Source organism: Dromiciops gliroides, chromosome 2, assembly GCF_019393635.1.
Source record: "Dromiciops gliroides isolate mDroGli1 chromosome 2, mDroGli1.pri, whole genome shotgun sequence".
In the NCBI taxonomy this organism is placed as follows: domain Eukaryota; kingdom Metazoa; phylum Chordata; class Mammalia; order Microbiotheria; family Microbiotheriidae; genus Dromiciops; species Dromiciops gliroides.
Genome location: NC_057862.1, coordinates 571,953,210 through 571,977,292, shown reverse-complemented (window position 1 = coordinate 571,977,292; position 24,083 = coordinate 571,953,210). Strand labels below are relative to the sequence as shown.

The 24,083-nt window shown below is 36.1% G+C and overlaps 1 protein-coding gene across 5 annotated transcripts in view; it reads left to right on the top strand.

The window, feature by feature from the left end:
- Nucleotides 1–24,083, top strand: part of PLCB4 (phospholipase C beta 4) — a 381,108-nt gene that overhangs the window by 64,871 nt on the left and 292,154 nt on the right. For all 5 annotated transcript variants that reach the window (XM_043986572.1, XM_043986571.1, XM_043986575.1 and 2 more), the window contains exon 2: nt 598–660. The gene's annotated coding sequence lies outside the window, so the exon portion shown is untranslated. The remainder of the gene's footprint in view (nt 1–597; nt 661–24,083) is intronic.

The window sequence follows — 24,083 nt, the reverse complement described above, 5'->3', positions numbered from 1 at the left end:
TAAAACACATGGGATGGATTTTGAAAACTGAAACTCAAGAGAATAGAAGTCCAACATCAAACCAGAGCCCACATGAACCCTCCTCTTTTTTCTTTACAAATACAGTACAAAAACCAGATATAATTTATGTAATCTCTGTGTAATTTTTTACTGGACCAACATCTAGCATATAGACGTTTTCATATTCAGCTAATCTCTTAACTCAGTAGATGAAGAAAAAAATATGGTTTATCCAATGTAGCTGTTGAGTAAGAGAGCAAGGACCAATAAATGTCCATTTTGGGAAGATTTTAAACAAACTATTATTGTTCAGTTCCTGTATGTGCCTATTCTTCATTATTTTATTTACTTAAAATGTTTTCAGTATGAGGTTTTGATAAATTAGATCACAAATAGCATTGAAATCTCTATTTTTACAAAATATTTGTTTTTATATTCTGTTACCGTTTTTTCTTGTTATGGGGATTAATTTTTTAAAGGCAGCAACCTGCTTTTCTATTGTTATTATTAATTTCATTTTTGAAGTAGAAAGCAGGTGTAGGTAATGTGAATTTTCAAAAGCCTTCATATCAATTTTTATATGACTTAATGTTTCAGAGAAGAAGTTCTCATCCACTTGACTAATTAGAAGATCAGTCCCAGTTCATCAAGAGCTGCTTTGTAAGTACCCACTGCTTCTATTCCCAAGATACCTACTTTATTAGGTTGATAACTAAAGCATTGCATTTTGTCTCTATTATATATAAACGTTCTCATCCCTCCAAATTCATGTAATACGTATAGTACACACTCAATAAGTGTTTGTTGAATCAATACAGGTAAGTAAGTGCATTTTATTTACTAGAGTGGCTTTAATACAGCTTCGGACACTCCGTTTTCTAAGGGAAAATATTTGTGACAGGAAAATATAAGTATACGAATAATCAATCATGGAAGAAATGTGAGGATAATATAAAAAGAAACTTTGTCCTTTTATTATTTACACTTCATTGTAGCACACAATGATATATATGAGTGAATTTTTTAGATATAAATTATAGCCAGAACATATTTTATATTGTGATATCTAATATATCCAATGCTTTTTTTGATATTAAGATTGACTTCGTATGACCTTCAGTATTATGTTGCATTTATTTGACACAGGGAGGGAGCTTAATATAGTAGAAAAGAACTAGGTTTTGGGTCAGAGGACCTGGGGTTCAATCCCTGACTCTGTCATTTATTAGCTATATGACCTGGGCCAAGTCACTCATTCTGTCTCAGCCTTGGTTTCCTCATCTAAAAAATTATCATAGGGGCAGCTAGGTGGTGCAGTGGATTGAGCACTGGCCCTGGAGTCAGGAGTGCCTGAGTTCAAATCTGGCCTCAGACACTTAATACTTACTAGCAGTGTGACCCTGGGCAAGTCACTTAACCCCAATTGCATCACTAAAAAAAAAAAAATTATCATGATACTACCTCACCAGGTTGTTCTGAGGTTCCAGTGAGATAAGGTGTATGGGATACTTTGTTAACTATAAAGCACTATAAAATGTAAACTTTATTTTTGATCAGACCTATGGTCTCATTCAAGCAGAAATTCCTCTCACTAAAGCAGACCGGCAACATCTCTCTGATTTTAAAGATTTTTAAAGGGTTGCCTAGGCCACTGAGAATTTAACTGGACTGGCCTATTGTCATAGGAGCTATGTGTCAGAGACAGGATTTTTTACCATTATTTCTTCTTATCTTAAGGTTCAGTTCTTTCTCCTCTGTCCTAATACCTTTCACACTATAACTATGGGTAAAATAATGTGTTTTTTTTGTCTGCCCCTAGTTTCCAAAATCGTGTGATACAAATTTTTTGTTAATAAGGAGCTTGTATATTATACGTATGTATGTATATATACATGTGTGTACACACACACATATGCTATAAACCAATATACTGCAATTGTTGTCTTGTTTTCCACTGAACATCCAGAATGCTTTCTGTTTATTTTTATAATTTTTCCTACCTTTGGTTTGTACCATTCACCTGCAGTTTAAAACAAGGTTATTGTGGATACTCATTTTGCAATATGTGGTCTGTAGTCAGTCTACCCCTACCTTACCTCTGCAAGTTTTGTTTCAGAAAACTTCCACCAAGGTCTTACCCAAATTAAAATAGAAAATAATATTCATTATAAGGTCCATCTGCAAGGGATGTTCTCTTTTGTCATGAACTAAAAAACAAAACAAATATAATCTCAGTTCCTGGGGTAAATTTAGGAATTTACCTTTTAAAGTACATTTTACCCTGGGACTCTAGAAAAGTTTTTTTTTTCTGTCCATAAGGATGAGAATTTTTTTAAAACTTAGCTATTTGAAACATTCACTAAAATTCATCAGAGGATCAAAATAATAATCAATATCAGAATGTGTTTGCGGTTTTTCCAACCGCTATTGTGAGTTAAAGTGAAGAATACCATCTATTCCTTTATACATAAAACAAATTGTATAACAAGCAGATAAAAGGTAGACTTTTAAAAATGTTATTTATTCTCAAAAGCTTCCTGTCGGGGCAGCTAGGTGGCACAGTGGATAGAGCACCAGCCCTGGAGTCAGGAGGACCTGAGTTCAAATCCAGCCTCAGACACTTAACACTTACTAGCTGTGTGACCTTGGGCAAGTCACTTAACCCCAATTGCCTCACCAAAAAAAAAAAAAAAAAAGAAAAAGAAAAAGAAAAAAAAAAGCTTCCTGTCTCGGGCTACAGTCTATAAGTAATGATCCTGTATTAGTCGTTGGTACAAAGTACCTCACAATTTCCAATATTTTACCAAGTTATCAGAATTTAATAATATAGCAAGAGTATCAAGAAAGAAATGTATTGTTGAATTGTACTTACCTATTTTTAGTGTGGTGTTATTGTATTATCCTCAAGTGATGACTCATTGGCTGTGTCCTAACAGGAAAAGTGAGGTGGGAGTATTGAGTGATTTAAATCAGTGTAGAGGAATAATTACAGCCTCTGCTTCCCACAGCAGGCAGGGTCGCAGGTTTGCAGGCCCATCATTTTAACTCTTCAGTTTCTCTGTGCAGTCTATGCTCACCTGTAGTGACTATTTACCTGCATAACTAACCTTAAACAGATTTTTAAAATAACTTATATTATTATAAGTCCTCCATGCCAAGTGCTTTAAAGTTTATAAACGTTCACGTACCTTAAAAGATCTTCATAAATGTGAATTGTCACTGTCGTCATTGTCATCATCATCATCATAGCTCACTCATATAGCATTTTAAGGTTTTAAAAGTTCATTACATATATTAACTCATTTGATTTTTCTTTCTTTCTTTCTTTCTTTTTTGGTGAGGCATTTGGGGTTAAGTGACTTGCCCAGGGTCACACAGCTAGTAAGTGTCAAGTGCCTGAGGTCGGATTTGAACTCGGGTCCTCCTGAATCCAGGACCGTTACTCTATCCACTTCGCCATCTAGCTGCCCCTCATTTGATTTTTAATATTATTATTCATTAGGTAGCTATGAATTATTAAGCCAGAAATTAAAAAAAAACTTGAATAGGAAAAAATTGTGACTGCTACCTCCCCCTTCCATGCTCAGTAGTTTCATTTAAGCATCTGCAGGTACACACTGAATTTTCCATTGTACCCAATATTACAAATGTCTAGAACCATGGATATGAGCTTTTCCTATGCTATATGGAATGGCCATTTCTTCTACTATTCCAGACTTTGGAGCATATTTTCTTTTTTTTTTTCTTTTTTAGTTAGAATAAGGTGATAGTTTATTTAGGAGCAAGGGAAGGGAAGGGTGGGGGGAGGGAAACCCTGAAAGAAATCCTTGGACTTTTCATGGGGAGATTGGCATAAAGCACATGGCTCAGAGGTACCAAATCTCCTGGAGCATATTTTCTACCCTTTGACCAATCCAGATGAGATTGAAGTCCAAGTATCATCTGTCTCACCTACCATTTTCTCCTTTTTTGTATTAGCTTCAACTTGTGTACCTTAATTATGTGTGATAATTTTCTTCCTCCTTCCTCTCCCATCTCCCAACTATTGTATTCTCTTCCTCTTCCCTTTCCATTCCTTTTTTAAAGATTGGTAACACAGAACAAAACCACCCTCAGGCCCTCTGTCTAATTAGACTACCTCTATGAACCCTGATGATGATTGGGTTCTGAGGGACACATGTATAATTTCCCCATATTAGAATATAAATAGTTCATCCTTATTTAGATCTTTATAATTGCTCACTTATGTTTACCTTTTTATGTTCCTCTTGACTCCAGTGTTTTCACTCTCAGTCTTTCTATGTAGCTCCAATCTTTTCATCATAAATGTTTAGAAATTCTCTGACTGATTAAAAGCCTATTTCTCATCTTCTTTTCCCCCACCCCAACACCCTGAACCATTATACTCAGTTTTTCTGGGTAAATGATTCCTAATTATGAGCCTATATTCTTTGTTTTCTAGAATATCATATTCCAAGTTCTCCATCTCTTTACAGAGGTGGCTGCTAAATTGTATTTGGTTGCAGCTCTGGTTCTATGATATTTAATTTTTTTTCTTCCTGTTTATAGTATTTTTTTTTTGCACAGAAGCTCTGGATTTTGGCTGTAATATTTCTGAGAACTTTCATTTTGGGGTTTCTTTCAGGAAATGATCAATAAATTCTTTGCTTTCCAATTTGCCCTCTAGTTCTAAGAGATCTGGGCAGAGATTTTTAATAAGTTTTGAAATATGTCTACTTTTTCTAGTCTTTGCTTTCAGGTAATGCAGTGATTCTTGAATCATCTCCAATCTATTTTACAGATCAGTTGGGTTTGGTTTTTGTTTTGTTCTGTTTTTGTTTTTGTTTTTTTGCAGGACAATGAGGGTTAAGTGACTTGCCCAGGGTCACACAGCTAGTAAGTGTTAAGTGTCTGAAGTCGGATTTGAACTCAGGTCCTCCTGAATCCAAGGCCGGTGCTTTATCCACCTCGCCACCTAGCTGCCCTCAGTTTTTTTTTAAGATAACTTAAATAGTCTTCTATTTAAAAAAATCTTTTGACTTTATTTTAATATTTCCTGTCTCATGGATTAACTTTTATTTGGTCCATTTTAATTTTCAAGGAATTGGTTTCTTGGATAAGAATTTGTACCTTTTGCTCCAAGCAGTTTAGACTTTTTCTAATTCTTACTTCCATTGCTCTCATTTGTGTTTCTATTTTTCCCTTCTAGTGCCTTTATTTAATTTATAAAACTATTTAAGTTCTTGCTTCATCTCTTCTAGGAATTCTAGTTAAATTTGTCCCTGAGCTGGGTTTTTAATTTTTTTAAGTATTAAGACTTTGATCATAAGTATTTTATAATGTTCTTTTTTTCTGCATTTGTGTCTTGAGTATTCCTGTCACCAGAATGTATAGTAGAATTATTTTTGTTTGTTTGTTTGCTCATTCTTCTAGCCTCCTTCCTCACTTTGGACTACATGCTAGGGCTAGGCTCTATGCAGTTCTAGAGGGAATATCTGGGTTAGTCTAACTCTTACTTCTTTTTTTTTTTCTCTCATTTAAATAAAATCTTTAATGAGAATGATCTACACGCATATTGAAGGTATCCTTGATGAAAATATTTAAAAGGAAAACAGACTTTTGCAAATAATTTTCTACAATAAGTCACATTTACATTCACACAATTGACTAAAAATTACCCAAGTATCCACTGTATTTAATGTGCTGGGTTTTAATTTTTTTTTTTAATTGCTGACTTGGTAGAACAAAATGCAATCAACTCCAAAAAGAATCTCTCATGAATAAGTTAAGCTCATATAAATTCCTTGCTAAATGCAACCACAGTGAGAATTCTACATTGAAAACCTTACTGTTAATAGCAAATAAGTTATAAAATAGAGAGAATACTTGCCAAAGGTTTTTAATCACCATCAGGGTCCAGATGAAGGCAGGGTTGTATACAGATAGAAAAGTCCATCTTGTGCTTAAATTCATGAATAATATTATACTTACTACAATAAGCCATAAAATATTATAGGACTTCCTTAGTAAGATCAATGGCTACACAAATGACATCAGTTTAATAATACAGCAAAAACTAATAATATACAGCTGAATGGCTAGTCGTCCATTAAGTTACTACTGGATACTTTTAAATAATCAATGTTCTTCCTAAAATGTGGCACTCAGAACAAAGTAAAATGCTGAAGACATGGTCTGACTAAGAAAGAAGACAAAAGTACTATTAATACCTCCCTAGTTCTGAACGTGATGCCTCTTTTTTTTTTTTTTTTAGGATTAAAAAAAATTTTTTTGGCTTTGAATAGAATTTTCCAAAATATATGTAAAAACAAATTTTAACATCAATTTTTAAAAGCTTTGTGTTCCAACTTCTCTTCCTCCCTCCATTCCCACCCCAACCCCCAAGAAATCAAGAAATTCAAAATAAGTTATACATGAGTAGTCATGGAAAAATTCCCATATTAGCTAGTTGTGAGAGAAAATAGTCAAAAAACTCCAAAACTTCAGATTAAGGAATTGTCAAAGAGGAAAAGAAAAAAAAATTTAAATGTGTTTCCATCTGTTTTCAGATACTATCAGTTCTTTCTCTGCAGATGGGCTGTAATCTTCATAAGTCCTTCAGGGTTATATTGGATCATTGCTTTGCTGAAAATAACCACATGCTTCCCAGCAGATCATCCCCCACTATTGCTGTTCTTTTGTATACAGTACATTTCACTCTACTTCAGTTCATGTAGGTCTTTCCAGGTTTTTCTGATAGTATCCTGTTCATCATAAACTGCATATAGTACCTTAAGCTTGACAGAGAATTTTCTTCATAAAAGCCCACCAAAGTAGTACCATACGTTTTGCCATTATAATCAATCATCATAACTATTTCCCTCCATTCCACTCCGTTCCCGTGACATTTACTCTATCTTCTTTTTACCTATTCCTCCTCAAAAGTGTTTTACTTCTGACTATCCTCTCCCTGCTCTGCACTCCCTTTTTTTACCTTTCATTCCTTCTCCTCCCCTCCTACTTTCCTGCAGGGTTAAATAGATTACTCCTCCCAATTGGGTATGAATGCTGTTCCTTCCATGAACCCACTCTGATGAGATCAAGGTCCCTGAGCTAATTCTGTGTTCTAAATTTTTCTTCCTCCCTCCCTCCTCAACCTTCCCTATGAGATCAAGCAATTCAATATATCATACTTGTGCAGTAATGCAGAACATCTTCACCTTCCTTGAAAGTGTTTTGATTTTTACTGCTCTCTCCCCCAGTCTGCCCTTCCCTCCTTCCCTTCTCCTCCACCCTTATCTCCCTCTCCTCCCTCAGGGCAAAGATATATTACTATATCTACTTGAGTATGTATATTAGTCCTTCTTTGAGCCAATTCTGATGATATTAAGGTTCACTCACTCCCCAATTCCTTCCCCTTCTTCTTCTCCCCTTCATAAGCTTTTTTCTTGTTTCCTTCATGTGAACTAACTCTCCCCAGACTATCTCTCCCCTTCTCTCTCCCCCATTCTATTCGTCCTACACCTCAACCCTATTTTAATTATGTCATCGTGGGTTAGTTAGGTGGCACAGTGGACAAAGCACCAGCCCTGGACCCAGGAGGCCCCAACACAAAATTTGGAGCATTAATTTGAAATCTGCCAGATTCCCTATCCGTTTTGTTCTTCCAACGTGATCAGTAGTTGGCCAGCCACCCTACTTACTTGGACTAACAGGTTGCTAACCGCCACTCTTACTTCTTTCAGGTATTGAATGTCGAGTTATTTCAGGGCCTCAGGGGGCAGCTTAGGGTGGGGATTTGCAATAATTTAATACTTCCAAAGTTTTCTGATCCAGGGCACAGTGTGAACCCCTACCATCCTGGTCTGAGCCCTGCAAATTTCTGACCTAAATTTGGATCAAAGCAACATACCTGTGGCCTTGCCCTAGGTGGAATTCTAGTCTCACTCACTATCGGCCAGCTGGAAAGTCTGCTGGTTGAGAGTGACAGACTAGGCTCTCTGTTGGTCTGGGATTCCTGATAGAGTGCAGTCTTCATATTGGTCTGGGTTTCCTAACCTGCTTATTTATCTGCAAACCTCAGACTGAACTAGAGGCTGGTACACAGACCCTGCTCAACTCCTGGGGAGAAAACCAGATAGCTGATGCTTTCCTATGAGCTTATTCCTTACGTAACATAGGGCTGATGTTGTACACAACATAGGGCTGATGACAATTCTTCACACTGGAACATCATTCCCATGTGGAGGTGTTCTCCTCAGTTAGCCCCAGATCTACAATACAGAACTGGCTAGTGAGGAATATGTGTCAGTTGTCATCTTTTCCTGCATTCTATACAACTTTGAGCTCCTCTTTGCTAGATTTGGAAACTGTTTACTGCGGTATATAATTTAAACCTTAACTTGTGTGTATGTGTTTGTGTGTAGGGAACTTCTGCTATATTTTTTCCTGCTATTCCACTATCTTAGATCTAAGGACTTACTCATTTTTTAACATATGTGCAAGTCTGCCTTTTTAACTATTCAATTTTGTCATTGCCTTTTCCTGATCAGAGTTTCTTAACCTGTGGTTTGATAACTGCATTTCAGTACAGTTGGTTTCTATTGCAATGCTATGTATTTTATTATATGCCTTTAAAAGCATTAGTCCACAGAAGGCTCCATGTTCTTCACCAAGCTGCACAGAAATGGTTCTAGAATATCATTTTAGCCAGAGTTCATTGTATGCCTTGATTCTACTTAGCAAGGTATTGGCTATCCCTCTCATCTTTGTGTTATCTGAAAAATTCATCTTCACTTTTATGTTCCACAATACAAACAAACAATAAATGCAACTGAAAACTAAATCTATGAGTGACAAGTAATGATGGGTGTCCAGGGGGACGTTCATAGGCAATACATTGGGTTGATATAAAAGCCATTTAAAGGGGAGTGAGGCAGTGATAGTGTATGGGGTCAGAAAAAAAAACAGAACTTTGAAATGTAATGAATAAATTTCTTAAAGAAGGATAAATCAGGGCAGCTAGGTGGTGCAGTGGATAGAGCACCGGCCCTGGAGTCAGGAGTACCTGAGTTCAAATCCGGCCTTAAACACTTAACACTTACTAGCTGTGTGACCTTGGGCAAGTCACTTGACCCCAATTGCATCACTAAAAAAAAAAAAGAAAAAAAAAAGAAGGATAAATCGTGCTAACAGAGCCTTTTCTTTCAATCATGCTTATCATTGTTATTTTGTTAATTTAAATTTAAAATTTAATTTTAATTTTATTATTTTGCAGTTCCATGTAAAAATAGTTTTCAACATTTGTTTTTATAAGATTTCTAGTTCCAAATGTTTTCCCTTTCTCCCTGTCCTCCCTCCTTCCCAAGACATAAAGCAATCTGATATAGGTTACGTATGCACAATCACATTAAACATATTTCTGCATTAGTCATGCTGTGAAAGAAGAATCAGAACAAAAGTAGAAAACCTCAAGAAACCAAAAACCAAAAAAAAGTAGAAACAGTATGGTTCAATCTGCATCCAGATTTTTTTTCTTTTTTCTGAATGTAGAGAGCATTTTCCATTATGAGTCTTTTCGAATTATCTTGGATCACTGTATTGCTGAGAAGAGCTAAGTTTATTTCAGTTGATCATCACACAATGTCATTGATACTGTGTACAGTGTTCTCCTGGTTCTGTTCATTTCACTTAGCATCAATTAATGTAAGTCTTTCCAGTTTTTTTTCTGAAATCTGCCTGCTTATTGTTTCTTACAGCACAGTAGAATTCCATTACATTCATATACCACAACTTGTTTAGCCATTCCACAGTTTATAGGCATCCCCTCACTTTGCAATTCTTTGCCACCACAAAAAGAGCAGCTATAAACATTTTTGTACATGTGGGTCCTTTTTCCTTTTTATCATCTTGGGATTTAGATCAATCATGCTTTTTAAAGGAACCTGAGCTTTTCTTGGTACCCCCATCATGACAGTTTAAATGTGCATCTTTTTTAAAATTTAGAATTTCCCCCATTACATATAAAAAAATTCACATGGATTTTTAAAAAACTTTATGTTCCAAATTTTCTTCCTCCCTCCCTCCTCAATCCTCCCTAAGAAATCAAGCAATTCCTACATGTGCAGTCATACCAAACATCTTCATATTGGTCAGGTTTTGAAAGAAAATAGACAATAACTTTAGAAAGAGGAACTAACAAATAAAATTATACTTCAATCTGTATTCAGATACCATTAGTACTTTTTCTGTTGATGGTTTGCATTTTTCATATGTACTTCTGATAGCATCCTGCTCATCATTTCTTTCACAGTTACTATTGCTAACTGTATTACCCTCCATCCCGTTCCCTTACCTTGATATTTACTCTATTTTATATCTTCTTTTACCCTTTCCCTTCTCAAAAGTGTTTTGCTTTTCACTGCCTCCTCCCCCAATCTGCCCTCCCTTCTTTCGCTTCTCCCCACCCCTTAGCCCTTTCCCCTCCCACTTTCTCTCAGGGCAAAATACAATACCCACTTGAGTGTGTATGTTATTTCCTCTTTGAGCCAATTCTGATGAGAATAAGGTTCACTCACTCCCCCGCTCTTTCTCCATCTTCCCCTCCACACCATAAGTTTTTTCTTATTTCTTTTATTTGAGCTACTTTACCACCTTTCACCTCTCCTTTTCCCTTTCTTCCAGTGCATTCCTCTTACCCTTATTTTAAAGATGTCATCATAGGTCACCTAGGTGACACAGTGGACAAAGCATCAGCCCTGGACCCAGGATGCCCCAATCCCAAATCCAGCCCCAGATATAAGCCACCCCACCCTGCCTGCCCCACAAAAAACAAGGATAAACAAAAAATAAATGCTTTCCAGATATCATCCCTTCATATTAAATTCACACCTGTGCCCTCTAAGTATATTCCTTTCAGCTGCCCTAATACTGAGAAAGTTCTTATGAGTTAGAAGTATTATCTTCCCTTGTAGGAATGTAAACAGTTCAACCTTTTATTATCCCTCATGATTTCTTTTTCCTGTTTACTTAAAGTTGCATCTTAAAGGATTCTATCTCAGGGCAATGGACTTATCTTCCTGACCATCATAATCTTTTGAGTCAGATGCAAGAACTACTATAAGGGCCAGCATAGATACAGACTTGTCTGAGTCCTCAGGGTCCTCATTGTCCAATATGTTTCCCTTGATTGGAACCAGAGGTTTAATAATAAAGGATCAAAATATTTGTGGCCCTGAAAATCCCTCCTCACTTAGGCTTGTCAATTATTCCCATATAAATGTTATGCTTCTATTCATTCTTTCTATTATATAGCTTTCCTTTAGAGAAAGTCTCATCTTATATTGCTGTATTATAGTTATGTCTAATCCTACCAAACTGTAATTTCACTTCTGTATGTTAACATTTCAAGTGCATTCAACTATTGATATCTATATCCTATACTCAATACCTATAGCTTTGTACTTTCTGACACTCTTTCCTGTGATATATTTTCTTCTGCTTCAGTATCCCCTCAAGTCTTCCAGAATTCACTAGCAATAGTCTAGGAGGTCATTAAAGCCATGTCCTTTTCAGTGATTGTGCCACGTTTTCATGGCTTAATTTGTTTTTATTTACTTTTCATGAGTCCTTTATGAGTCACTACTGAAGTAAATGTGTGAGTACTTTCTTCTTGGAGGAGGACAGTACAAGATAGCCTTAGTTCTTTTTGAAATTAAAGTGTATTTTTAATAATACAAATCTATTTTCTCTTCCATCCTTCACTCCATTGGGAGGAAAAAAAAGAAAGGACAACAAATTTCTTATAACAAATATGTATAGTCAAGCAAAGCAAATTCCCACATTGACTTTTTAAAACAAACAAGCATGTCTCATTCTATACACTATCAGGAGGTAGATATCATGTTTTATTAGTAGTTCTTTCAAATCGTGGATAATCAAAGTTCTCACAGTTTTCAAAAAGAATTTAGTATTGTTTTTGCTGTTCTCTTGGTTCTGCTCATTTCATTCTTTAGCAGTCTATACAAGTATTTTAAATTCTAAATAATTAATTTTATAACATTGATATTATAGCATAAATTGTTCTTATGGTTCTTCTGCCTTCACTCTGCATCCATTCAAACATGTCTTTTCATGTCTTTGAAATATTCTATTTCCTTATTTGTTTACAAGACAATAGTCCATTCATATGCCATAATTTGTTTATTCCTCAGGGGACATTGTCTTGTAGGTGGTATGTCTTATCTTTCTAGACCCAATATTGTTACATACACACATATACACATACTTTTTTGTATCTTGTATTCTTGGACATAGGAGAGAACAAGAAAATGACCTAATGAGGGTTAAGATTTAAAGAATTAAACAAAATAATAAAAGAAATAAAATAAAAGAAGTAAACAAGAAATCAAGGAAGGGTCTCTTACAAGCTACCAAAACTACTTTGTTCATTTCCATACTTTCTGGTCTGTTGAGTAATCATCAGCCATAAAAAGGGAGATAGTATTTTGAAAAAGACGTTATTCTTTTAGGCAAAGAAAAACTTCCTATGAGAGCATTCCAAAGACTGACATAATATGTTGAGTCATTCCATCTGGCTAGAAGTTTTGCTATTTTATAATGATAATTGATAGCAGAGGAGTTGGTAGCTGGGAAAAAACGACAATGTTAAAAAAAACAATAAACAGAAAAAAATTATGGAAGAAGTCATATATGTAAAGATTTTTTTATATCATAAACTTGTAATTTAGATAGGAGAACTATCCTTACCAATAAAAACACAGTGTGATAGAATTTGTGCTAATGAGTATTATTTATGAACATTGGAACTATATAAAATATCATTTTAAAAACAGATATTTTAAAATGAAATCACTGGCACTTCATCAAAGTGATGGGATATTAACTGCATTCCTGGCTATAGTAGTTTCTCACTTGATTGATGATAGAAGACAGCCATTTGGAATGAAAAAGCCAAAATAAGTAATAGTCAGTTAATCTCTTTTATCCTTAGTAGTTGTATGATCCTAAGCAACTTGCTTAATTTTTCTCAGCCTCACTTTCCTCATTCATAAAATAAGGATAATAATAGCACTTATCTCAGTGTTGTTATAAGGAAAAAAATGAGATATTTATGAAATGGTTTGCAAACTTTAAAGTGCTATAGAAATGGTAGTCATTTTTATTAACATAATTAAAATTATGATTAACAATCAATCAACAAACATTTATTAAGTATATCTTTTGTTCTGAGCATTGTGCCAATCTCTAGGGATAAAAAGACAAAAGGGTAAACTGTTCCTGCCTTCAAAACTTACAATTAGGTTGGTGGGGGAGACAACATGACCATCTATAGGTGTATACAAAATAGGTATAAGGTGATTTGGGGGAATTGTACCAGTGGAAGGGAGAATCAAGAGAGGCTTCATAGAAGGGTTTGAACTGAGCCTAGATTAAGACAGAGGTAAACAGAGAATACATGACAGGGAGGATGGATAGCCAATAAAAAGTCAAGAAGGCAGGAAATGGCTTGTCATTTATGAAGAACAGCAACTGAATTTGGCTGGACTACAGTGTTTGGAGGGTGTTGCTGTGTGATACAGATAGAAAGCTAGGTTGGGGCCAGTTGATCAGGAGCTTTATATGTCAAAAAGAAGAGTTTATTTCTTATTCTAAAGGTTACAGGGAATCAGTAGAGTTTCTTAAGATGGTAAGTGGCATACTCAGTTCTGAGTTTTAGGAAAACCACTTTGATTACAGCTGTGTAAATTATATATTGTAGAAGGGTGAAACTTGAGGCAATGAAACCAATTAAGAGACTATTGCAATAGTATAGGTGAGAGATGATTAAAACCTGAACTAGGGTGGTGGTATTGTAATTGGAGAAGAGACTACTGTGAGAAATGCTGTGGAGGTGGAAATGAATTCAGGCAAAGGAGAGAAATGAATTTCATTTTCATCAAATCAAGTCAATAAGCATTTTTTAAGCATCAACTATATTGCTGGACTCTGAGCTAAGCTCTGGGGATACAAAGGAAAGTAAACAGCAACAACAGAAAAAGACAAAAGCATTCACTGATCTCAAGGTGCTCCAGTTGTTACCCAACAGTGGAGATAACCTGCAATTAACTGTTTAGAAACAAGATTTATACAGGCTACATCAGAGATAATCTCAGAGGGCAGGGACTAAAAATAAGCAGGACTAGGTGAGGCTTCTTGCAAAAGGCAGGATTATAGCTGAGACTTGAAGGAAGACAAGAGGTAGAGTTTTACAGGAGATTTCATTCTGAGCATGAGAGATACAGCCAGTGAAAATGTTTATATGGTTACAAAATGGGGTGTCATATATAAGGAATAACAAAGGAGAGCCATTGTCATGGAGTACATAAAGTGTGAGAAAATTAAAAAGGTGAAGTGGGGAAGGTATTGATGCACTTGAAAAATTATTTATTTCATTTTGCCTTTCTCTAATCCATAGTGATTTAAAACATTTTTACATGTGACTTAGCTTTGATTTCTTTTTTCTGTAAACTGTATATTCTTATGCTTTGATGTTTTGTCATTTGGGGAATGGTTTTTATTTTTATAAATTTGACTCAGTTCCCTATATATCTGAGGAATAGTGGCTTTTATCAGAGAAACTGGCTATAAACATCTACCCCCCAATTTTCTGTTTTCCTTCTAATTTTGGTTGCATTAGTTTCATTTGTGCAAAAGGTGTTTAATTTCATGTTCTGTAATCAAAATTATTTATTTTACTTCTTGTGACCTTGGCTCCCTTTGGTTGGTCATAAACTCTTGTCTTATCCATAGATCTGATGGTTATATTTTCCTAATTTGATTATGGTATCACCCTTTATGTCTAAATCATGTACCCATCTTGACCTTATCTTCATATACACTGTGAGATGTTAAGTCTGTGCCTAGTTTTTGCCAAACTGCTTTCCATTTTCCCCAGCAATTTTTGTCACATCTTGAATTCTTAATCCCAGAGATTAGATCTTTGGATTTATCAAACACTAGATTACTGTGGTAATTTACTATGGTGTATTATGTACTTTATCTATTCCACTAATCTACCAATCTATTTCTTAGCCAGTGCCAGGTTGATTTGATGGTTACCACTTTGTAATATAGTTTGAAATTTGAAACTGCTAGGCTACCTTCCTTCATCTTTTCATTGATTTCTTTATTATTCTTGAGCTTTTTTTTCAGATTAATTTTGTGGGTCTTTTTTAGCTCTATAAAACAATTCTTTGGTAGTTTGATTGGTATGGCACTGAATAAGTAAATCAACTTAGAATTGTCCTTTTTATTATATTGAATCAGCCTGCCAATGAACAATTGATATTTCTCCAGTTGCTTAGATCTATCTTCATTTGTGTGAAAATGTTTTGAAATGATGTTCATATAATTTTTGAGTTTGCCTTGGGAGGTAGACTCAAGTACTTTATATTATTTGCAGTTATTTAAATCAGAATTTTCTCTTTCCATCTCTTCCTGCTGGGTTTTGTTGGTAGTATATAGAAATGCTAATGATTTATTTGGGTTTATTTTATATCCTGCAACTTTGCTTAAGTAGTTAATTGTTTAAACTAGTTTTTTAGTTGATTCTCTAGGGTTCTCTAATTATACCATTATATCATTTGCAAAGTGTGATAGTTTTGTTTCCTTATTGCCAATTTTGTTTCCTTCAATTATTTTTTCTAGCTCTAGCTAGCATTTCTAGTACAATATTGAATAATAGTGGTGATAATGGGTATCCTTGCTTCACCTCTGATCTTATTGGGAAGGTTTCAACTTTATCACCATTACAGATATTTCTTGCTGATGGTTTTAGATACTACTTATCATTTTAAGAAAGGCTCCACTGATCTTTATGCCTTCTGGTGTTTTTAATAGGAAGGAGAGTTGTATTTTGTTAAAGGTTGTTTTTTTTCTACATCTACAATGTAATTGTATGCTTTTTGTTATTTATATGGTCAGTAATGCTGATTCCCACCCTACCCTCAATATTGATTTAGCACTACATACCTGGTATAACTTCCACCTGATCATAGTGTATATGAGCTTTGTATTATATTGCTATAATCTCCTTACTAGTATTTTATTTAAATTTTTTGCATCTATATTAATTAAGGAAATTAGCTTATAGTTTTCTTTCTCTGTTTTTGCTCTCATTTAGATAGCAAAATTGTTATTCGTGTCATAAAAGGAATTTGGTAGGACTCCTTCTTTTTGTTTTCAAGTAGTTTACATAGTATTAGGATTAATTATTCCTTAAATGTTTGGTTGAAGTTGTTTGTGAATTTATCTGGTCCTGCAGATTTTTCCTTAGGGAGCTCATGGAAGACTTTTTCAATTTCTTTTTTCTGAGATAGGACTATTTAAGTATTCTATTTCCTCTTCTGTTAATCTGGGCAATTTATGTTTTTGTAATTATTCATCCATTTCACTTAGATTGTTAGTTTTACTGCCATATAATTGGGCAAAATAACCCCAAATAAATGCTTTAGTTTCATCTTCATTGGTGATATATTGCCCTTTCTTTGATTGTGGCTTTCAGGTATTCTATTCTAATCAGGTATTTTAAAATTATCTCTCCTCTATCTATTTTCCAAGTTAGTTGTTTCTGCTATGATATCTTTCAAATTTTCTTGTGTTTTTTCATTCTTTTAACTGGGCTTTATTGTTCCTTGATGTTTCATGGAGTCATTAGTTTCCACTCATCTAATTTTAATTTATTTTGGGGGGTGAGGCAATTGGGGTTAAGTGACTTGCCCAGGGTCACATAGCTAGTAAGTGTTCAGTGTCTGAGGCTGGATTTGAACTCAGGTACTCCTGAATCGAGGGCTGGTGCTTGATCCACTGCGCCATCTAGCTGCCCCTAATTATAATTTTTAAGGAATTGTTTTCTTCAGTGATCTTTTATACCTTTTTCCATTTTGTCAGTTCTTCTTTTGAAAATATATTTTTACCAGCTAATTTTTATACCTCTTTTTCCATTTGACCAGTTTTGTTTTGTAAAGTGCTATTTTTTCAGTATTTTTGTGCTTCTTTTATCAAGCTGTTAATTGTCTTTTCATAATTTTCTTCCTTTGCTTTCATTTCTTTAACTAATTTTTCTGTACTACTCTTAACTGGATTTGAAAATCTTTTTTTTTTTAGCTTTTCAGTGAATTCTGATTAGTGTTTTGTCTAATTCCATTTTGTTCTTTGAGACTGCTTGTAGCCATTTTAACTTCATTGTCTTCTTCTGAGTTTGTTTCTTGGGATTTCATGTCACCAGAGCAGCCTTTTGTGGTCATGTTCTTTTGTTGTTGCTGCTGTTTGTTCATTTTTCCATCCTGTTTTTTGTTTTGGAACTTTATGTTCATCTTGGGCTCTGTTCCTGGTGTGGGTGGGGAAAGGCATTGTCTCAAGCTTCAGGATTTTTTGAAATTCTGTTTTCAGACCTAGTATTGGGGGTTTCAAAGTTTTTTATTGCTTCCAAGTTTTCATTGTGATCTGGGGAGAAGTCAGTGCTCTTTTTATCTGTATTCTGGTCTTTACTCAAGAAGTACCCCTAGTTCCTTGAGATGGCAATCAATACTATTCATCAGGATCCCTCCTCCCAACTAGAAGTGATACTGCCCCTCAGGGCCTCACTCCATCTTGCCCCAAAGTGCTCCTCTCTGTCCTTGAACTGTGACCCACAAATGGGTATAAGCAATGGAGTTGCCAAATACCATATGAACATTTGTCCACTGTTTGTATAGGGCTTCCCGAATATAATCTCTTTCTTCCCGATTGCTAGGTCCCCTTACCATCTCTGGCTTGAGAATTCTGGAGGATGCTACTGTTTCTGTCCTTTCTACCTTTTGCCACCCTTGATGTTTCATCCACAGGTCCTCTGGACCAGCTTCCTCCCCAACATTATAGATCTCTCTTCCCAACCTACATTGTCTTGAGTGGAAAGAATGTCTTACTCTGATCTTTTGTTGACTCTGGCACTCCAGAATTTCATTTGAGGTGTTATTTTAAAGTTATTTGGAAGAGGATGTTGTGAGAGCTCAGCTGTGAATGCTTTCTGTACTCCACCATCTTGGCTCTGCCCCCAAAAGTCCTTTATGATAGGCTTTAAATGCCAAATAGAGGAATTTACATATTTGATCCTAAAAGTAATAGGAAGACAATAGAGTTTATTGTCTAGGGGAATAAGGGATAACATGATCTGACCTGCATTTTGGGGGGGGTGAGGAAATTGGGGTTAAGTGACTTGCCCAGGGTCACATAGCTAGTAAGTGTCAAGTGTCTGAGGCCGGATTTGAACTCAGGTCCTCCTGAATCCAGGGCCAGTGCTGTAGCCACTGTGCCACCTAGCTGCCCCTTGACCTGCATTTTAGGAAGATGACTTTGACAGCTGATTAGATGATTGGAGACGGGGAGAGACTTGAGGCAAGCCGACCAACTGGTAGGCTATTGCAGTACGGACCCAGTGATGCTATCCTTCTGGAAGCTGTACTAAGTTCAGTAGGTCTTATAATGCTGCACTTCATTCCTTGCTTTAGTGTAAAGGCAATCCATCTACTGACAACTTCACCAGTTTCCATGTCATCATCTCTGTTATTCCTTCCAGTGTTTGAATCATCCAAGAGCAGGGCTCTTCACTGCTTCTTTTCCTACTCAGACTGGAGATGGGAATTTTTTTTCTACCTACTTTTCAAATCTTGCCAAAAAACCCTTATTTTCCTCTCTTCTTTTTCTTCTTTCTTTTCCTTTGCTTTTTTCTGATTGGTTTAGTCTACCCTGATGCTCTAACCCAGTAAAGCTAATTGGGTTGAAGCAACAGCTCTGTTGGGTGGGTATGCAAGTTGCCTACATGGCCATCAGCAACCAAAGCCTGTGCTCCAAGAAGAATCCTTCCTGCCAAGGTATCTCCCACTGAAATGTCAATAGAAACCACTTTGGTGGCATTCAAAGAAAAGCCATTCCACATGCCTTTTTAGTAAAGCAGCTTGTCAGCATTCAAAGGGGACATGCTCCAGCAGCTCTTTGAAGAAGAAAAAATGTACCACATTTTCATTTGCTGCAGAAACTGGGGAAGCTTCAGTCATTGTTCTTTTGGTTCTGCATATGTTTTGATTTATGAGCCTTTGTAATTATGTAAACCCTCAAAAAAACCCAAAATGGCAGCCTTTAGAATAAAATTGTGCATACACCCAAAAATTTAGAGGAAGTCTGAATCTTTTATCTCATACATATCTTCTCCTTTCCATCCCCATGGCTAGAACTCAGATCACATTCTAATTAACTTATACCTTGGTAGTTCTGAGGATCATAGACATCTAGTTTCAAAGATCTTAGAGGTCATCTAGTCCAACCTCTTCATTTATAGATGAAAGAACTAAAACCCTGGGAAGTTAAATGACTTACCCATGGCAAGTGATTGGTTTTCTGACTTTAAATCCAACACTAATAGTCTTCTAAGTGTTCTCTCTGCTTCCATTCTCTTATGTTTCCAATCAGTCCTTTGCACATCTGTCAAAATAATCTTCCAAATATAAAGGTCTAATCACATCACGCCTCTGTTGAAAAATCTTCAGTTTCTCCCCTACTGAGTAAAATGTAAAATCCTCAGTTTAGCATTTAAATTTTTCCATAATCTGGTTCCAAACTTTCTTTCCTTTTCTTTACTCTTTATTCCACACAGACTACTATATTTAACAGTCCCAAATCCATCCTCTCCCACCTCCATGCATTTATATACATCCTTCTACATATCTAGAATAGACTCATTTGCTCCTCATTCTCCCTTTTCTTTTCCACTCAGATACACATTGCAACTTGTTGAAATTCTTTACCTCCTTCAAAACTCAGCACCGTTTCTCCAGGACACTTTCCTCACTTCAGCCTGAAGTTATTCCTCTTTACTTGATTCCATATTACCCCTAGCACTTTGACCTCTCGTGGGAACTTCTATTTTAATTTGGTTTATACTTATGTGTATACATACTTTATCCCTTCTACTTAGTAGCAGCTCCCTGACTGCAAGACCTATATCTGTGACCTTTTTCATCTTTATATCTCTAGTACCAGGATAGAGGCCTTCATACATTTGTTGAATTGTCTCATAGTGTCAGATGTAGGGTAACAAGGACACACGTTTCAGAAAAGGAAGATGGCTTATTAGAGCAAAGTCAAGTAGAATCATATTTTGAGCATAAAATAATCCTTTTAAAGCCTCACTATGTAGAGTTTTCATTTTTAAAAGTTGTGAAATTTTAGTTGTGAATCCTTTGAAACTACTCATTGAGCATTTCCAGATGGCCTGACCATCCAAGACTATTATAAATTGGCCCTGTTGGGTTAAAAAAAAAATTAACTAGCCACTTTGCCTGCCCAGAGGTATAAATTAGAGTAATGTAAATAAGAAAGTTGTTTTTTTCTTACTAGCCCTTTGTAAAATTAAAGTAGGAACAAGATCATATATTCATAAATGACCATATTTAAGGTTGGGAAAGATTTCAGAAGACTAGACACGTGTTTTTCTTATTTCTAAAGGAAAAAAGTTCTGGAAGCTACAGACAAATAAGCTTGATGTTAATTCATGACAAAGTGTTAGAATATATCATTAAATAAAAGCTAATTATAGCTAAATAATAGCTTAAATATTTTTTTAAACCCTTAAGCAGTGATTACTAGGAACCACCCAGTGGTTCACTAAGATTGTCATGCCTTCCCACTCCTTGCCCAATTCAGTTGAATAATAAAATTCCACAAACTTTTATTAATTACCTCCTATGTATAAAAAGTAGACTAGGAAGAAAAAAAAAGTTGGGTCCTTGCTCTCAAAGAATTTGTATTCCATATAATTTAGCAAAACCTTTAATGAGTGAAGAGGAATAGTATGAAATAAGACTTGGAAAGCTAAACTGGATTCAGATTGTTGCACTGTTGTTAGAAATGCTTAAATGATGGACTAAGGAGCATATATTGTGAAAAAAAACATTGAGAATCAAGATACTGGAAATTCAAATCACTGTGAGTAAAAAGTTAAGTGTACAGGTCTGATCTGCCCCTTAGGAAGTTTATTTTGGTAACAATAATCAGGATTATCTGGAAAGGGGAGAGACTATAAGAAAAGAAATATAAGTAGTAGTCCATTAAAGAGGTAGTGAGATGGCACAGTAGATAAAGCACTGAGCCTAGAGTCAGAAAGACCTGAGTTCAAATTGGACTTCAGATACTTATTAACATGTGTTACCTTAGGCAAGTCACTTATTGTTGGCCTTAGTTTCCTTATCTTTAAAATGAGCTGGAGAAGGAAATGGCAAACCACTTCAGAATCTTTGTCAAGAAAACCTCAAATGGGATCTTGAATCGTACACACTGGAAAATGACTGAACAGCAACAATGGCAAATAAGGAGAATGGTGCTATCTATAGAAATGAGGGAAGAGCAGTGATTAGGGTCCGAGACATGGTGGTTCAGCTGTTTATCAGTCAATCAACAAGTATTTATTAAACATTTAGTATGTGTTAGGCACTGGGTTAAACATTGGAGATACAAACAAAGGCAAAATTAATAATAATAAGTCACTGTTTTCAAGCATCCATTCTTTGAAAACATTATATTTTTAAAATTGGCCTATATTGTGTAATTCCTCCTTCCTTACAGGGGTAGATGGGATAATAATTGTAAAGCACTTAGCACATAGTAGGTGCTATATATAAATGCTTTATTCCCTTCCTTTTCCCTTTAGATCTAGCTTACTTTTAGAAAATTCTCTTGGCAGATGTAATACAGATTTGAGACAGGGAGACCAGTTAGCTGCATATGACAATTGTCACAGTAAGAGCTGATGAATACAAATAGAGAGAAGAGGATGCATACAAGATATTCGTAAAGACAAAAATAATTAGATTTGGCAATAGATTGGATACATGGAGTGAATAAGAATGAGGATCAAAAATGACACTGAGGTTGTGACACTGGGTAACTGGGAAAAAAGTGACACGATTAACAATAATAATGAAATTCTAGAAGGGGGAGGGTTTGATGGATAAGGATCCTGAGTTCTGTTTTGGACATGTGTCTGAGATGTCTATGATATCCTGTTTGAGATGTCCAAGAAGCCATTAGAGATACATGACTATAGGTCAGCAGAGAGGTGAGGACAGGATATATATTTTCAGGAATCATCTGCATAGAAATGATATTAGGCTTCCGCCAGTTGCCAACGACCATGGATCAGCACTTTGAAGAGCCACAGGCCACACTGTGACTGTGCATGTTGTATCTACCCCATGAAGAGTAGCTAGAGTGTCCTCTCCAGGGCGCTGGCCTGGGCGGATCAATATGGAGAACAAGCTGATGCCCATGCAGCAGGTTTTCCCTCTCTGTGACATTGGTGGATCCAAAGGAGAGGCAGAGCCAGTACAGTTTGGCACCAGTGCTGCCCCCCCCAGGAGTTGCCAGAGGGATGTGATATCCAACATCCAACTGCCTAAGGGACTCAGACTCGTGATTTTTCCTCAGGGTTGACTCCCGAAACCTTTCCCATACATGGGTATAGCCACAAGGCAGCGGAGGTTTAAAATCAGGGTTTCATTCCCCTAGGCAGGTTGCCTGCCAAGGCTAAAGAGCCCCACCTGCCCGAAGCGACTGGTTTTAAGGCGCCAGTGACTCGCCTTCGCCCCTTCTCCTGTTAGTGGAAACAGTTCTGCCACGAGAAGGCCAGGAGTTGGGCTTCGGTTGTCAGAGGCTATTTGAGACGCATGCTATTGGAGCATTTTATAGAGAGTGGGAGCTTATCCCTACTCCCATCCCGGCATGACAAATCTTTGGAACAGAAATTATTTTAGAACCCATGGGAACTGATAAGGTCATCAAGTGAGCTAGTATAGCTCAAAAAGAGAAGAGGACCTATGTCAGAGTCATATGATTGTGGGCCTGACATGGATAGAGAACTAACAAAGAAGTCTGAGGAGACTTAGTTGAACAGAAAGGGAGAAAGCATTATCACGAAAACCTAGAGAGGATAGCAGGCAGAAAATGTTAATAGAATACCTCATGGGAGACATTAGAGACTAGATCTGGGAATTGTCTACATAATGATCCTAATTGAAGCCATGAAAATGGATAAGATTGCCTAGAGAGCAAAAATAGAGCAAAAGACTGAGGACAAAGCTTTGGAAAACACCCTCACTTAGGTTGCCAGAAGAGGAATATGAATAATTGAAGGCGACTAAAAAGGAGTACTCAGGTAGAAAGAAAACCAAGAAAGAGCAATGCCAAAAGAAGCTAAAAAGGACAAAGACTGGTAAATGCCATTCGATTTGGCAGTCAGGGTATTATTGGTAACCTTGAAGACAACAATTTCAGTTGGGTAATATCAGAGCCAAATTTGAAGCAGAAAGATTTAGTAAGTTTTTTTTGTTGTTTAGTTATGTCTGACTCACTGTGATCCCATTTAGGGTTTTCTTGGCAAAGATACTGGAGTGTTTTGCCTTTTCCTTCTCTAGCTCATTTGACATATGAGGAAACTGAGGCAGACAGGGTTAAATTAATTATACAGGGTCACACAGCTAGTGAATATTTGAGGTCAAATTTGAACTCAGGTCTTTTCGATTCTGAGCCTGGTTTTCTACCCACTGTACCACCTTGCTGCCCCTTCAATAAGTTGCCCAAACCATTCTGCTAGGAAGTGATAGAGCTGTGATTTGAAATCCAGATTTTCTAACCCAGTATTTTTCTGACTTCAAACATTTTCCCATGGCAATATTTAAGAGCATCCCATGACTCACTGGTGCTTGATCTTGACATTATGTCTCATCTTGTGCCTTTGCACAGCCTATATTCCTGGGTTTGCAAAACACCCATTCTTCACCTCTACCTCTGGTTTCTTAACTTCTTTAGAACTCAGCTCAAGTCCCACTTCCTAAAGGTTGTCTTCAATTCTTTACTTGTTGGTGCTCTCTCCCTCCTCCAATTTTCTTGTATTTGCTTAAATATATAGGTTGTTTCTTCCCAGTAGAATAGAAACTTCTTGAGAGCTGGGATGGTTTGATTTTTGTCTTTGTATTATTGACACTGAGAGGCTG